General features: G+C 36.8%; 1 protein-coding gene across 3 annotated transcripts in view; it reads right to left on the bottom strand.

Annotated features, from left to right (window-relative positions):
* Nucleotides 1-18,190, bottom strand: part of dnc (phosphodiesterase dunce) — a 465,943-nt gene that overhangs the window by 342,708 nt on the left and 105,045 nt on the right. For 2 of the 3 annotated variants that reach the window (XM_034968458.2, XM_034968459.2), the window contains exon 1: nucleotides 4,076-4,242. The exons of the other annotated variant lie outside the window; for it this stretch is intronic. The gene's annotated coding sequence lies outside the window, so the exon portion shown is untranslated. Of the gene's footprint in view, nucleotides 1-4,075; nucleotides 4,243-18,190 lie in introns of those variants that run through there. 3 annotated transcript variants of the gene reach the window in all.

Below are 18,190 nucleotides of genomic sequence, written 5' to 3'. Positions count from 1 at the left end.
TTTGATTTCCCGGAGTAATATGGTAATATATTTTTAATTCTGGGTATAGAAATATATGAGATAGCTATCTCCATTTCCAGCCAAATCAGTTTAGTCATAGAGTAACAAATATCCAAACTTTCACATTTATATTTTAAAAGGAAGATTTTATAACATTCCACTCTTTTTGTACTATAATTTAACCTTTTTCCAGAGTAGCTGTCTCCTTTTTCTAGCTGTGGCCTTTATTTTTAACTCTCTTTATGATCCTTTCTTCTTTACGAGCTTTAGGTATATACATAATTGTATACCTATCCTTAGTCATACTTTATCATCTTACATCTATGATCTATCTTGTCTTCAGTCACTTCGCCTTGTTTTGTTCGTTCCCCTTCTATTTTCAGTAGTTTTTATTATAATCATTATAATAACGTTGCACGCTGCGCAACGGAACTTGATGAATGGGGTATAACTGTTATATTTGCCTCTTTGTTGCCATTATTATAGTAGAGCATGTGAAACCACACGGGAAGCTACGACAAGGCAACTTATTTTATTTATATGTTCACTTTTTCTAGTAGGACTTACTAGTTATTACTTACATTTGATTTCAATTTTTTTTTGAAAATTTAACTTGCTTGCACTATCTAGATCTCAAACTGTTTTGACATTATATACTTATATGTATATACTTACATTTAAAATTGTATCATAACTGACCGACAGGCAACACAGCCTAAACTAGTGAACGTAGAGTTTTGAAATAAAGGATTTTGAGAAATTCTAAGTCCAACGGGATCTTTGAAAAATGTAGTCGACGAAGTAAAAATATATAAGTTTTCTTACAGACTACCGCTGATCCTTATAGATATAGTTTGTGGCTTAAGTATACGTTGAATTCATGAATGTACTGTCTATAAACCACGTATACTTTTAAATGTTTCTTAGTGAAACTGTAAGTTTATTGCACTTGTTAGCAAACGAGAGCGCAATGAGCTTGTGATGTAAAAACATAAACAAGTGTCTTGACTGAAATCGTGAATAGAGTTCTAAAGCTTTTACACATTTTACTGCAAAGTTTTCTGAACAAAGCTTGGGATGTATTCCATATAAAGTAACAACATAATCGTTGTAAACTGTTTTAAAATTTAATATTTTTGTGAAGAAGCAAATAAACTGGTTATTTTTAATAAATTGGTTATTTTATCTACTCTTCCAAAAAAGGTTTGTCCATTTTACTAAAAAATTTCACTCCTCATTTGACAATTTTTATTAAAAACTCAAATGATAACATTATTAATTATTTTTAACCCATTATGATTTAATGGTACATGTCAGTCGCATGTATGAATTTTGCGGAAATTCAGCTTTTATGTAAAACATCATGACCTATTTATACCTTGAAAGGAATAGAATTTTGCTTTCCTTTGAAATCTCCTCTTATTTAACTGATTTAGGATCTTATTCTAAAGAAAATCTCCTGCGAGCCTAAGCTTTAACTTGAAGCAAAAATAATGTTTTTCTAAGGAGACTATTAAGTATATTGATCTAGCCCTATCTTTATTGCATTAAATGAAAAAATCAATTTACACCATATAAAGATAATATCATCCGCATATTTATCTTTAATCTTTAGTATCCTACTAAAGTTACAAATATATAAAACCGTCTATCTACCACCTATCAAGGTCGCGTGTCACACCCTGTACTTTGAAGATGGCACTTGATCAATGAGCACCTATTGTTTCCTAATCTCTTACATAACTTCGTCCCACAGGAGGTACTATTACAAATATTTCAGACTAGCTTATGCTCGCGACTTCGTCCGCGTTACGCAAATTTCAAACGCCTATATCACCCCCTTAGGGGTTGAATTTTCAAAAATCCGTTCTTAGCTGATGCTTACATCATAATAACTATCTGCTTGCCAAATTTCAGCCCGATCCGTCCAGTAGTTTGAGCTGTGCGTTGATAGATCAGTCAGTCAGTCAGTCACCTTTTCCTTTTGTAGATTTAGATTACAAATTTCTATGTTATCAATATTTCGTTGATTAACTAAATTCCAAAAATAAACAAAAATTGGTAATCAGTGGGGAATGTTGAGTGCCGGTAGAAATGAAAACTTAATCTATGAAATAACAGTTTTTTTTTTGGATATTCAAATATAGTAGCCGGCAAGAAATATTAGAATGAGATTTCGGCTTTGTAAAGCGTTCTCTCTGTCACTAAATTTTTAAATTAAACCCATTATTAGTTTGGTTTTACGATTTTCCGGTACTCCGAGTATTATTAATATTTAAGCATGTCGATGAGTCGACCTTGAAGTTTTTACACATCCCAAAATCGCCTAATGCGCCTAAAGAAAAATACACCTTAAGAGACACTGTAAGTAAAAAAAGAAAATCAAAACCTTTTGTAAATGTTGTTTTGACTCAGGCGCTAGTAGCTGTGTATAAATTTGAACGCGTGTTTGAATAATTATGTGTAATGAGACGAAGATAATGATAAAACAATACATAAATGAATACAAGAACAACGATCGTGAAACAATGCAAAACACACTCTAATCTGAATAAAACAATGAAGGTAAGTCGTTATTATTGCAGGCCTACCTACTGAGATAGTGGTGTTAGTAATAAAATAAACACAATCTAAGTTATTAACAACAACTATAAAACTGCGATTTTGTTCAAGATTTCTTAAACTGCCTAAGAAATAAAAACCTTAGGTAATTTCTAAAGCAAAAAAAGAAGTTTTTTATTCCATTATAAGTTAGCCCTGGACTGCAATTTCATCTGTTGGTAAGTGATGATGCAAACTAAGATCGTAGCGGGCTAACTTGGAAGGGGTATGCCAGTTTCTGTCACACTCATAACTCTTTATCGATTTCTAGGCGGGGTCGTTCCGGAACGCTAAATCGTTTGGCGGCACGGCTTTGCCGGTAGGGTGGTAACTAGCCACGGCCGTATTCTTCCACCAGACTTAAATTGCCTTGGTTTGATAGATTTATTAAACGGAGCAGGTTTTTTATAAAGACAATACTGAAAACTTGGTATTTGCCCCTATCGACACGAGCCCATACGTCCCTTTGTACTAAAAGGAGACATCCGTCACACTTCGCTACACCCTCAAACAGGCTTATATTCCTGAGCTCTCTAGTAGGTGTTATATTTGATGATATTTATTTTTTTATATAAAGACTCTGCAATCGGACTTGTTGGCAAGCATATTGCACTCTTTTTTCAATTCAAAAACTATAATGTACAAAATTCCTGTTTTACAGAGTTTCGAAATAATTTATTCTAACACTTTTCTGACTTTCCTCTTCTATATTTAGTTACAAAGCAGGTACCTACCAATGATATTTTTATTTATATAATATCCTTGGGTTTATTAGTTAAGTCTTTTGTTGTTATAATATTTATTTTCGCTGTACACATTTTAAACTTATTAATTATGATCAATGTTACTTAAGTGATCTGTGTAATCTTGAGACCTTTGCATATCTGTAGTTACTTAACAATGAATTGGTATATTTTTAAACCCTAAGGCACTAATATGCATTTCTGACTAATGGGCTTAATTTAATGATATTAACTATAGACACTGCGTCGCTCTGAAACCCGAGTAGTGCTAATGTATCATTTCATTACGTAAGGTGACTAACTATAGGTTAACTTAAGATTTTAAATTCATTTGTTGTTCTTTTAAAGTAGCATTGTTTGTATTCTTACCGTCAACTGTCAAGGTCAGTTTATGTATTAACTTCGGATCGTATAAGCTGGATAGACGAACTCACTATGAGATCAAGCAAATCCAATTCCGTCACATGAGCATGTAGGTAATGGAATACGTACATGCTTTTATATTAACAATCACAGCAATTTCCTGCATAAGTTTTGGTAACAGAGTGTGTCAAACGAAAACACAACATACACACGCGGCTATGTTAATTAGCAGTGCGACGCGATCAACGACTATTAGAAGGCGCACAAAAAACATAACATAGTTTCAAGGTTTCGAATTTTAACAACACATTCCATTTATGCAATAGACACTCTTTCAAATAAATTCCACTGAGGATAAATTTTAATACCGGAAAGGTTCTGAACAATGGCGGCACCCGATGTGCTCTTAAGCGGTACTAATCGCTAATCGGACGTTATCGGGGAATATATGAAGTAGGCAGGTGACATTTCGTAGGCATGTGCCTCTTGCGATGTGCGGAGGGCGCGCCGCGGGAGGCAGCGCGCTCACTCGCGGTTAAGAGAGGACTGTGGGTGCGTTCCGCTAGGTAGATAGGGCCACGAGCAGAGCGCACAGCGGGCAGCGGAGCGGGCTGGAGCGGCTTGACCACTAGAGCGGAGTGGACCGGCCACTTCGCCTCGCTGACGAGGAAACGCACCGACCTGGATCATCCCCCGCTCGTAAATAACCTAAATCGCTCCAGCGATCGTCATCTCCAGTCGTTTGTTTGTTCATTTGCTGCTCTAACGACACGACCTATTGTAGCTCAACCTTTACCTTTATCGGGTAAATATCAGCTCGCCCTTTGCTAATAAACATAATCTCGGCTCAGTATGTGCTACGTTTTTGTATTTATCGTTGTTACGAAACAAAATACACCTACGGTAAAGTTATTATATGTAAAAAGTTTTGTAACTTTCTCTGGGTAGGAAAGTTGTAGCTGTTCGCTTGTGTACATTATCAACCTTATTATTTAATGTAATAAAAATCTTCCCAAAACACACATGGTACTAATTTTTACGCAGGCTGCTAATACGAAGTAAACGAGTAGGTATATTCTTAGGCCGACACCGCACTTTGGATGCGTTTTCGTACGAATTTTACTCGTACGAACACGTACATATTCATACGTTTGTGCCGATACAAATTCACATCCAAAGTACTGTTAACAATAGGCTGAGATCTATTATATAGAGAGTACTTTGACTTTGCTCAGACTCCACTTCTAGGGTTAAAACGAGACAGAATTATGTTAGAGATATCTCGTTCCTTGTTTAGAGTGCTAAGACTATGAGAAGAAGAATTATTATTTATTAGCTTATGCTCGCGACTTCGTCCGCGTGGACTACACAAATTTCGAACCCTATTTTACCCCCTTAGAGGAAGAATGTTATAAATCCTTTCATAACGGACATCTACGCCATAACAACTGTCAACAATCTGCATGTAAATTTTAGCTCGATCCGTCTAGTAGTTTGAGCTGTGCGTTGACAGATCGGTCAGTCAGTCAGTCATCTTTTCCTTTTATATGTATACTAGCTTATATGCTCGCAACTTCGTCCGAATGGACTACACAAATTTCGAACCCCTATTTTAATCCCTTAGGAGATGAATTTCAAAAAATCCTTTCTATCTACGCCATAGCTATATATATATATATATATATAGCATATTCAGATGACTGTATGTTCAGCTAAATAACTGACACCAGTAATAAGAGGATAGCTTGCATGTCAAATTTCAGCTCGATCCGTCCAGTAGTTTGAGCTGTGCGTTGATAGATCAGTCAGTCAGTCAGCCAGTTAGTCAGTCAGTCAGTCAGTCAGCCAGCCAGCCAGTTAGTCAGTCAGTCAGTCAGTCAGACAGACAGTCAGTCAGTCAGTCAGTCACCTTTTCCTTTTATATATTTAGATAGGTATTATATAGACCACATCCATGGTCTTAAGTCTGAGCAAAGGCAAATTACGCTCTATAGATCTCCCTTTAATAGAGATAGTCCGATACCTTTGGTGTCGAAACTCGAAACGGTGAAGCATAATAAGTGCAAATTAACGTACCTACGTCGGAAGCCTTACACCACAAATCGACGTTTCGATAACGTAGTGCGAGTGTTTACAGCTTTGATAACGATGAAGTACCTAGGTACCTACCGCAAAAAGTGTTCTTGTATAACACGTGTTATTGTGTCAATTACAGAGATTGTTATAAAGTAGGTACATGATACTTGCAACTCCACATGGATTTAGTTTTTAGGGTTCCGTATCCAAAGGGTGTCAATGGAACGGTGTACCTAATAGTCATCATTATGATCAACTAACCCATCGCTGGCTTACTACAGAGCACGGGTCTATTCTCAGAATGAGAAGGGCTAGCTATAGTCGACCACGCGGGCAAATTATGGATTGGCAGACTTCACACACCTTTAGCATTATGGAGAACTCTCGGAAATGCAGGTCCCCCCACGATATTTTTGTTCACCGCTATAGCAAGTGATATACTTATTTTAATTACCATTATTTTGAAAAGTTCCCCAAGAGAAGGCCGAAGTCTTAGCCGCGGGGCTCGTTCACTCTGGCGAGGCTATTATCACTTCAAACGTTAGATAATAAACAAATAAAGTTTTTATTTCATAAAATAATAAATGCCGTAGGTGTTTCCGGCAACTTATGACGTCATAATTATAACGTTACGCACTTATTTTTAAAGTAAATAAAATAATACCTGCAATATATTCATTTATAGGTAAGTAGGTACCTACTTATTTTTCTTCCAATCGTACCTACTTGATGATACAAAGGATAATAAAGTTAACTGCGTATCAAAATGCACATTCTATTTTATACCTTATTCATTTAACGTAAGGTTCAAGAACGAACAAAGGGATCGACCTTTAAGACTATTCAAATACGTATTGCATTTAAGTACTTAACGCACGTACCTACTTACTATTTATATAATTAGAACAATGAGCAGTTTGCAATTAAGGTAGGTACTAAAAGTTTATAGTGACTTTGTCCGTTTATTGTTTTAAATTATGCGTCTCATAATAACTCCTAATAAATTAAAATATCTTACCTTGTTTTATTAACCAAACGTTCTAAAACAGTTCTGCGTTCCACGATTGATGTTATATGTTTATGTACCACACAAAAACGTGAAGTGATAGGAAACTTTGAATTCAGAATTCTATAGGTATTACATTATTTTTATTAGCTGTGAAACTATATATCGGATACCTACCGGAAACCAAATTTAACGTTAAACTGAGGCTACACGATGCGTTTCTGGTGCGTTACAATGCCGCACCGCGCGCTGTGGATTTGAGTACTTGGTACCACCCGAGATACTGAGTACCAAGTGAGTGTCAAAGTAAATTTATTTTTATTTCATTTTTAACCGACTTCAAAAAAAGGAGGAGGTTCTCAATTCGTCGGAATCTTTTTTTTTATTTTTTTTTTTTTATTTTTTTTTATGTATGTTCCCCGATTACTCGAAAACGCCTGGACCGATTTTGAAAAAATTTTTTTTGTTTGAAAGGGTATACTTCAAAGTTGGTCCCATTTCAATTTGGTGAAGATCTGATGAACATCTTCGAAGATAGATACTGGAACTCCTCAACGGATAAGAGTAAATTGCTCGCGATCAGTGTAATAGCTTAGTAAACAGTAGATTTTTAACCAGTCATAGCATAATTCCATGGGGCCACTAAAAATTGTGAAATAAAAATTTTTTACAAAAAAAATAAAAACCGACTTCGTTACACAAACACTAAAAATTGAAAAATAATTTAATTTATTACCGAATATATTCTGTATACAAGAGTTAATATAGTTCCATAATAATATTTTTTGGGGTCGGTGCCAATGAGGTGCCATTGTGGAGTCCCATAAAAATATGAAGTCTAGACGATTCGCGCAGCTAAAGCTAATTGGCACCGGCACCAAAAAGTATTATTATGGAACTATATTAACTCTTGTATACAGAATATATTCGGTAGTAAATTAAATTATTTTTCAATTTTTAGTGTTTGTGTAACGAAGTCGGTTTTTATTTTTTTTGTAAAAAATTTTATTGAACCACCAACATAATTACAGGTTTCTTCCTTTATTTTTTTATCTTGATACAAGTTAGCCCTTGACTGCTAACACACGAGTAGATATCCCTGCTAATTTACGTAATGGTAAAGGAATGATGCAGTCTAAGATGGAAACGGGCTAACTTAGTCCTAAGTCATAAAAGGAACCTACTGTCAAAAAATCTAGTTTCTAACCACAGTGGGTTGTGCGTTGATAGATAACTCAGCCAGTGAGTCACGCGACTCACGACAAGTCTTTTCATATGTAAGTAGGTATAGGTAGATAGATAGACCTGAATATCAGATAAAAGGCAAGCCAGCCAAGCTTAACATGACTTACATTCTTCTTTTCTCTCCAACGAAGCGTAAAGTTTGTACCTACGTAAAACAGTAATTCAGCGGATTACACCTCTAACAGGTATTCGCATAAGAAACGATCCGCAAGTGCCGCAGAACTGGACGCGATACATTTTTCAATAAGCACTGAAAATGCGTTTGACATAGGTACGGCCAAAACAAAAGTATTGAAAAATACTGTTGGCAAAATTAGTAGTAGTCACGCCAGGACCTATTTTGGTTAACGACATCAGTAGGTATTTTTTGGTTTTTGAGATTATGTAGGCATTAAACTTATCAATAAGTTTTCGTCAACTGAAGTGGAGCGGAGCGGAAATGTGTTAAATCGACCAATTGCTTAATGGCGTGATTGTTTCATCACGTTATCTTTAAGAAATCTGATTGGTCGACTATTGATCACGTTATCCATCACTAATCTTATTGGTCTGCTTGACCATTATACTAGAAATTTTATGCCTTACAAAAAGTGAAAATTTGCCCAACTAGAAATAGCTTACTCCAACTGACCAAGAATGACCATCAACTGAAAAAGGTAGATACGAACATAAGTTCGTAATTTTGTTCTCAAGTAATTCATTTCTTTCTTCGTTCGTATCCTAATTAATAGGTATCAAGCAGTTGTACGGAGGTATCCACTCAGACCTGTTCCCTAACATATTATGCTCAAGTAACTTTTACGTTTGGCTGGCTGCTTATACGTAAACAACAAAGTCTCTATTCGAAATCGAAATGTACCTACTACCTACAGTTCCTATAATTACTGCCTCAAATAGACTACAGTTTACAAAGTAAAACTCATTATAGGTACTTAGTTTTAATATCATAAAATGTAAAAGTAAGCTTGTCTGTTAGATTTTCAATGCTTACCGTTGTACCAATTGGAACGAAATTTAACACAGAGATAGTTTCCATTCCTGGAGATGGACGTATACTCACACTATAATGTTATAAAGGCGAAAGTTTATGGGTATGTATGTGTGTGTGTGTGTGGGTATGTTTGTTACTCTTTCACGCAAAATTTACTGATGGATTTGGCTAAAACTTGGAATGGAGATAGATTATACCCTAGATTAATACATAGGCTTCTTTTTATCCCGGACAATCAGAGAGTTCCCACGGGTTTTTGAAAAAGCTAAATAAATGCGGACGAAGTCGCGAGCATCAGCTAGTAGGTACATTATTTCTCTGAAAAATATCTTAGTTCCGTTGTAGGTACAGCTGATATTCTAAACAAAAAAAATCCCAAAGTCGCGGCCAAAAGTTAAATTTCAGTAAATAGTTTATACACAATCAGCTTTTTAGTCAAAAAAGTAAGCAAGCTTTTGACAGGCCTTTATTATTTTATCAAACAAGTTTATGTAAAGCCACAAAAGATTCAAACAACAAAGAAAATTAGGTACATAATCCGCGAGAAAATCCGCAAATCGCATAATTTATTTCCACTCGAGCGAACAACGTTGATTAATATCCAAAGCATTCCAAACATAAGCATTCCACGCGTGACGCTGATAAATTGTTAGATAAAATATACGAACCATAATAATCAGCAATTTGGTCACATCAATAACGAAATAAAATGAATATTTCATAATGGAAGCGGAATTTGACGTGCTCATGTTATTTATAGTGTAACTACATATTCAAAACTTAATTTTTTTGACACCTAGCTTATCCCCGTGACTTCGTCCGCGTGGACTACACAAATTTGAAACCCCTATTTTACCCCTTAGGGATTGCAATTTCGAAAACTATTTCCTAGCGTCATAATAGTTTTCTGCATGCCAAATTTGAGCCCAATCCGTCAATCAGTTAGAGTCTGTCAGTCTGCTTTTCCTTTTATATAGAGATTAACTGATGCCCGTGACTCCGTCCGCGTGGATTTAGATCACAAAAATTTCATGGAATCTCATTGATTTTCCGGGATAAAAAGTAGCCTATGTCACTCTCCAAGTCTTCTCTCCAAGTCTATATCCATGTAAAAATCATGTTTTCATTAATTTAACTTAACTTAACTTAGCCGATATCCTACATGCGAGAACTTCTCGTATGCGGAATAACGACTAGTAAAATTAGTCGAGCAGTCCTCGCAGGCGGAGTAACCAATGAAATTCTAACAGATCGGCGGAAAAAATTATGCGTTTCAGAAATTTTGCAGTCCAAATGCGTTCTCGATCAACTAATTACATAAAATGTCTGAAGTCCGAATGCGTTTGCTTTAAACCAGATCCTTGGTGCAGTAAACCCAATGAAAATGTGAACTTCTGGATTGAAAAGGTAGTAAATTCTGGAGCAGTTACGAACTTTCTTTACCGAATTGTCCTGAAGTTGTGTCAGTACTAATCTACAATTATGATTTACGAAAAAAAGTTATTACTTAACCTATTACTAAAACATGTACGTGACCGGAATAGTTTTTACATAGATAGGCGAATGTTTCGTACAGTTTTCGTCTGTTTATCTTCTTTTTTTAAGTTTTTGCGGGCGAGGCCCCAAACCAACATACTCGTAACTTACGCTACAAAACGTTGCTATTATTAGTTTTGCCTGTTTGTTCCGCTCATATATGTATATAGTACATATATACAAGCACAACAAATTAGAAACTTAAACAAATTGGATGTAATTTTTCTTACAATATAATAAAATATAACATTTTCTTTCATGTACTCCAATTTTACTTTCCAAAGAGAGTTAGTTTTAGTAATAATTCGTTATGTTCTCCTTTATTTGACTAGGTAGTAGGTACCTGTACTTACCGTCGTAAAGATAACACTTCTCTGAACTCTTACCTGAGAACAACAAAAAAATAAATGATTTACGAGTTACAACAATTAATTTAAGAACTCTAAAGTTTTATTTTACCCATTTTATACGCAACACTAAAGAGTTGGTAACTTAACTTACGAATCCGAAGAACCTAAATATAGTGTAAATAACTTCACCAGAGTTCTGACAATAATACTATACTTTTTTATACTGAATTCTATACTTATTTTTAATGTGAAAATATTACTACAAAACTTAAAGCTAGCCTTATCTCTTCTTCTTTCTTCTTCTAGCCTTATCTAATTATGTACTATACAAATCATGCCCGCGTGGATTGGTGCCAAGAATACTGGCTGCATTTCCACGCTCAACAGCCAGGCTGATCCGTTGCGCAAAAAATGAGCCGGCCCTTCTGTCACCAGATGAGGCTATTAATTGCGGTGAAATGTCTCGTAACTTTGTTTTTGCACTAAGTTTCCATGGCCCCAGGGTCTCCACGGCAAACGGAACAAAAATGTAACTCTCGATAAGAGAGGCATACAATGCGCCGCTTGCCGTTTTCAGCTGTTTCGGCTGCGGCTTGAATCTTGATGCACCCTTCCTGATATGACACAGGGCCAATGTGTCAACGCAAGTTGCGTCCCACATTAGCGCCCGGCCCCGTTTCCAGGAAACCAGCGTCAATCCATCATGTCTTTGTACTTTGTACCCAATACATACTTGGATAATTCACGATTTAGAAAATGTTCAATTGCAACAATAAATTAATAATTAATTATTTATTCCCCTAAGTTGAAAAGTTGAGTTTTGAATTACTTAAGTACCTAAGAAAATTTTATCTACCTACTAGTGTAATAAATGCACAGTTAAATTAATGCTAATGGCCAGGAATCATTAAAACCGTTTATGTTCAATGCTCAGTTTAACTGAAGCCTAATGGGAAAATTAAATTTGTCTGTCTTGAAATTCTAGAAGACTGTTAATTTCACCTATAAATAATTAATTAATAGACGACCCATCAAAATCTACAACAGCGTTTTCAAGAAGGTTTCCGTTTTCAAACAAATTCAATTCCCTATTTTACAGCCCGCATTGCCTTGTTAATTCGTTTGTTTAGTCAACGACACTTCGTCCGTGAGGATTTAGGTTTTTCAGAAATTTTGTGGGAACTCAAGTTCCATCAAAATCGGTTAAACGGATAGGTTGCGAAAAGGTAACATAAATAGACGCATATTATCACATTTCTAATATATGCAATTGGTATGGGTACTGAACAATTAAAAGCATTTGATACAACCACAAATTGTTATATCTATATTAACAAAGTTGTAAATCATTTCAAACCAGACTAACTGTATCTCCTAAATACTCACCAGCAGTTCCTGAACCGCTTATTATTGTTAATTGGTTAAATTAGCTAATTGGTCTATTAATCGTTGATCTTTTTCATAACATTAGGTTGCTTGGGTGAGCCGATGCCAACAAATTAGTTAATTAAATTAATTAAAAAGTGCTCATTTGTATTTGCCCAATACTATCGAATCGTTATTCGCTAATATCCCGGTAACACCTATGTATGACCAGGATAGTGAGATGGTCACTCATAAATCACCAAATTTATTACCGTGTGATACACGATTCTATGGCGTTCTCAAAACTAAGGCAATAAATCTAAAACAAAGAAAGAAAAATAAAAAGGCGACCATAAATTTTAAATACAGCAAAAACAAATTATCGAGAGTAGAGAGTGCGTTTGTTAATAAAGACGTCAAGAAATGCGTGAGTTATTTTAAAATTTCTGGCTAAACACGGCAAAAACTAATACTTAATGGCAATCATATGTCTAGGGACAAATAACAGGCGACAAGTATCTGCGAACAAATGTGGACAGATTTTTGGAGGTGGGGCCTGGAACACAATTTTGTTTTCGGCCAATAGGGTAATTTTGTGCGCAAGAGGAGACCAATCAGAGAACCGTACTCCCCTGTCTGTTTTTGGTTTTCAGAGAACTGTGGGCGTGACGAAACACGACCACGGGGACCTTTAGGGAGAACTGGAAAAAGAACGGAGGGCAGTCAAGGCAGGATTTCGGCTCGGGTCGGAAGTACAAATCCCAGCGCGAACCTCGCGACCTCGTCCATTCGAGATATTTTGAGCTTCCTTTGCAAAATTGGAGTGTAGATTAAAATTATAGTATAGTGTATTGTTAAAATTTGTCCTGAGAAATAAGATAAGGTTATAGAGACAGTGTGTTCGGGCCAGCGGCGGTTTAATGGTGAAGTACCCAGATTATTATATTTAGTGTAAATTTTGAAAATAGTTCCACAACTTTTAAGCTTATAAAATTGATTAACCGGTATACCTAGATGAAATAGATCTAGAAAATAATCTAGAAGACCAATATCATGCTAGACGTGGACAATGGTCTCAACCCTGGGCTTGGATGGAGTGGACCACGGGTTTAGCGTGTGAAAATTTCATATTATACCTAATCACCGCATTGTGTATGCATAGTCGCGAGAAGTGGGGGCGCATTGTGAACCTCGCGAGTAGGTTTAAATTAGAAAGAATATACCGAAGTGTTTTAACTAGACAAGTTGTGTAACTAGGTTCAGATGTATTTAGAATAAATACTTGTGCTAGATTATGTATATAACCGTGTGTACAGTGTGTCTTTAACTCTAATTCGTTTTTAGGAATAAAATTTAAGAAATCTCTCTTAAATTTTATGACATATTATGTGTGTAATTGATTGTGAAATAAACTGCGCGGCCGTAAGGGTTTTTAAAGTTTAAATGTTCGTTTTTCCCTTCTAAATAGATTGGCCTAGGAAGCGAACATTTGGCGGGTTTTAAATGTAACAAACACATTTAAAATTCCGTCTAAATCACAATACCAGTTTCTTTTTTTTCTAAAAATACTCAACTGTGAGAGTAAATAAAACAACTTATTTACCAGAAATAAAAGCATTTGAGTATAAATATCATCTTTTATTTATCACGTCTAGATACCTTCTATAGACATTTAATAATGGAGCTCAAATTCATTTTAGAGGTAAAACGATCGAACTGTGTGTGTTCAAAAATGCCGTAGATACATGGTTCCATGTGTCGGACTCCAATATTAAATCTCTCATATTACCTATATCACGACTCTTACTATTAAGTAAAGTTTAGGCTAGTTCCTTTTTTTTTCAGCAGTACACCGAATTCACAATATTAGCTCTTATCTAATAGTAAATAAGAAATAGAATAAAATTGACAGACTAACGCAGTCAGATGGGACGACCCTTGCCAAAATACACATTGACTGGGTAGGCTAAATTGCACTAATAATTTGGAAAATGTGGTGTGTTTTGAACTATCAGCTACCACGATACCATCACCATCATCATGAGCAACCCTCGCCGGCTCACTACTGAGCGCGGGCTCCATAGAGAACTCTCAGGTTGCGGTTTACCTCACGATGCTTTCTTTCTACGACGAACCAAGTGATATTTAATTAATTTGAATATACACAACTACGACTACTAAAGGGTTATCTTTCGGGTTCGAATCCCCGACCCTCGAGTGGAAAGCAGGCGAGTCAAAACTGGGTCAGTGCGACTTACAACCAGCACACAGCGCAAGCAGATTGTATGAACAAGTAACGGGGCCGTTGGTGAACAGTAGAACAGGTACAGACCTTTTTTTTTGTGTGTCATCGTTACGCCGCATTCCGAGAGCTATAGGACGGCGTTACATACCGGCCTAAACCGCGGGACACTGAAAGTATTAATGTGTGAGAACTATTAGTTTGATATCCTTGACCTATAAGGTCGGATTTAATGTAAAAAGGCACACGGTCGATATGACGGCGTCCTGGCGGCAAAGCCTCGGCACACCAAAACACGCCATGTCTTACAGCTTCGACCTCCCGACACCTAAGTTGGCCAACTTAGACATAACTGAACGAATATATATATATATATACAAAATTATACCATGGTAAGGGGCGAGCTTTTAGCTCAAGAAAAGAACCTTGTCTTCCACGACAGGCTACCAAACGCTTCGTAGCGAAATAACAGGGAGGTCGGCTGTGCCCCACATAACAATGTTGAAAGGCTGGTGTCCAGCGCAGGGTCCCCCGTGCTAGTAGAGGCTTTGGTCAGTAGAACGATGGCCTTATTGGCAAATACATGTACCAACCGACCCTTCATCCAAGCCAGAACGCATAACCTAGCTGTTTTTTTTTTCCTCCTCAGGATTTTCATCCGAGAGAGTTGAATGAGTCAAAATAGTAGATCTCTGAAATAAAATTCATCATCTAACCGCGAAAATCTGGAAGTTTGATTGGCAAGGTCTACATGTCCGTCCGACGAATTGTGCCTGCCATGTACTTGGCCATACCTAAGATAACATATGACTCCGAATACAAATAGTGTCCCAAAGTTTAGCCGATTTACTTGTTTTTGAATTTCCTCATTATAGCCCATCAATCGAAAGAAGCAGAGACGATCACCGTACCATCACAGAATTTTGATGCCGAGCGACCAGAATCTATGTATGTATTCGAATTAACGATATGACTAGATTATAGAAAAAAAAAAAAATAGAACACAACGTAGGAAGTCGTGATTGGGTATATGAGAGCAAAATCTTATAAACAAATAAAAAGAGGTTAGAGGACACACTGTGCATGTTATTATGTTTATATGTTGTACATTTACATTTATTTTAGGTATAAGAAGGAGCAGAAATAAGCTGTATGTCTTATAAATGTACAATTTACAGGTTTTCAGAAGATACTGCAGAGAATCGAGCTATTATTCCTTGCTTATTTCTTAGGCTTAAAATTTCTTCAAACCTAGAGAATTCATATAATAGAAACACATCTCAGACATATGATTGCAAATTAGTATTAATAATATAGAAATTTTAAAAATACGGCTTCGCGTCTTACGAAAGTATTCAAATATAATTTAAGTTGGCACTTGAGTAGGTAAAACGAAAAGGGACGAATTGAAAAAAAAAAAAGATGCCTGCAGGTAGAAAAACACGTAGAACAAAGCAAGCGGGTACGCGACAGAGCGAAGCTAGCCCAGTAGAATCGAGCGAGCAAACGTCGACCTTAGGGAATACTACATTAGAGTTGCTTTTGAAAAAAATCACCGAATTCGAAACGAAATTACAACAGCTGAGTTCGAACGCAGGCCAAAACGAAAGCGCGAGTGTTTCGTCACAACAGACAATAGGAGTAAGTGAAAGCGGAAAATCTGATAGACAAGGGGTTAGTCTAGACACCGCGAGCACAAGTACAGCGTTTGCTGAAACCCGAAACTTGTTTGTAGTACAACCGTCGGTTACCAAACCAAATTTTGACGGAAAGCCATTCACTAATCCCATCACCTTTTTAAAACAATTAAAAAAATATATAAAGGCAGTAAACGGGGCAGATCGGGAGATTGATATCGCGCTAGGTTGCATTTCGGGGAATGCACGAAAGGTTATGGAACTATATTCGAAAGAGTGGACTTCATTCGCTGATTTTGAAACCGATTTTAGGCGGAACTATTGGACCGAACAAATCCAAGAATCTGTTAGATATAGGTTGATAAATGCAGTATACTCGAGCGATTCAGGTATGACGATGTCTGAGCATTTCGCTGAGCAGGCAGAATCGATGCAATCATTAACCATTGCTTTTAGCGAGCGCGATTTGGTAAATTCCATTATGCGTCATTATGCTATAGACATACAACGTCTATGGTTTACTAGAACTGAAGTAGTTAGCATTATGAACGGGGCAAAGTTCCTCAGAGACATAGAACAAAATATTGTTGAAAAACCTAGGGGGGTTATGAGAGGTGGTATGAATAGTAATTATAGAGGTGGTAGGCGATACAATGAACCGCCATCGAGGCGTCCTATCGTAGCGACAATGTCGACAAACAATTGGAGGACTAGGGGAAATTCGACCAGGGGTCGGGGTTACCGTCGATTTATTTCTAGGGCAAATTTTAACAGGCCCACGGTATCCGAAACTAAGCAGGTCAGACCGGCTATCACATTCGTGAAAGAGGGCGAAGACTCTGCTGTGTCTAAGAAAGTGGGGGAGGGACCGTCAAAAAACTAGGTCACCCCACACAAAATAGGTCGAATCAATCAATATTGTGTAGAACGGGGGCCAGTGAGACCTCAGAACACGAAAGAGTAGGTGTGGTCTATAAGATCTTAATTAAGAGTGGATGGAAACCGGGACAGAGTCTAGGGATAGGTGAAGGAGGCCTTAAGCGTTTATTGAGAGGCAGTCCCGATAGTGACGAACAGAATTGCCAATTGGAAATTAGTAGCATAGGAGTCTTATTAGAAAACCAGTTTGAGAATATAGCAGAATGTAACGAGGTAGGCATGTCATGCGAGGCGTGTACGAAAAGAAAATTGAACGTGTATACAATGTTTCATGAACTAGATGAACAAATCGACGTAGGTATTGACTATTCTTTACCTAAATTACCAGAAGTGTGTGTGAGGTTGTACGGAAGGAGTATGAGTGCTCTTATAGATACGGGAAGCCAGATTAGTGGAATAACTAGGGAATTGTACGATTCTATTGTGAGAGAAAATAGGAAACTACCAGAAATCGCTATTCCAGCAATCCAAATACAGGGGGCGTTCGGATCGCGGAGTGAGAGTACAAATCGGTTGGTACTAATAGAGTTTCAGTTAGGTAGCACTTTAGTTGAAGCACCTGTACTAATTATGCGACGTTTACCTAGGTCATTGATACTGGGATATGACTGGCTAGAGCGGGTGAAAGGGATAGTGAACTGTAATGATGAGCGAACATTGACTATAGAACATATGGGAGTTAGATCTTGTGTCAGATTGAATTCCGATTGCGAAATCGAAAGGTTGGGGGGAGAGACGAATGCGGCTACGATTAACTTGATATTAAATCAAGACTCCGGGACTGTGGAACAGAGTGTAGCGAGTAGAGAATTAGAAAGTGAGGAAATTACGGAATTCCAATTGGAAAAATCGAACTTAAGTAATGAACATAGGAAATTCTTATTGTCTGTGTTAAACAAACATCGTAAAGTGTTTACGAAAGGGTTAGGCTTGACTAACAAGTATGAACATGTTATTCAGTTAGTAGACGAAACACCTTTTGTGAAGCATAGCTATCCGGTACCTTTGTCATATAGGGAACAAGTTAAAGACGAATTAAATGAGTTGGAAAAGCTAGGCGTGATCAGACAGGAGGCAACACCATACTGTAGCCCTC

Source organism: Maniola hyperantus, chromosome 5, assembly GCF_902806685.2.
Source record: "Maniola hyperantus chromosome 5, iAphHyp1.2, whole genome shotgun sequence".
Taxonomy (NCBI): domain Eukaryota; kingdom Metazoa; phylum Arthropoda; class Insecta; order Lepidoptera; family Nymphalidae; genus Maniola; species Maniola hyperantus.
This window is presented reverse-complemented; position numbering and strand designations above follow the sequence as displayed.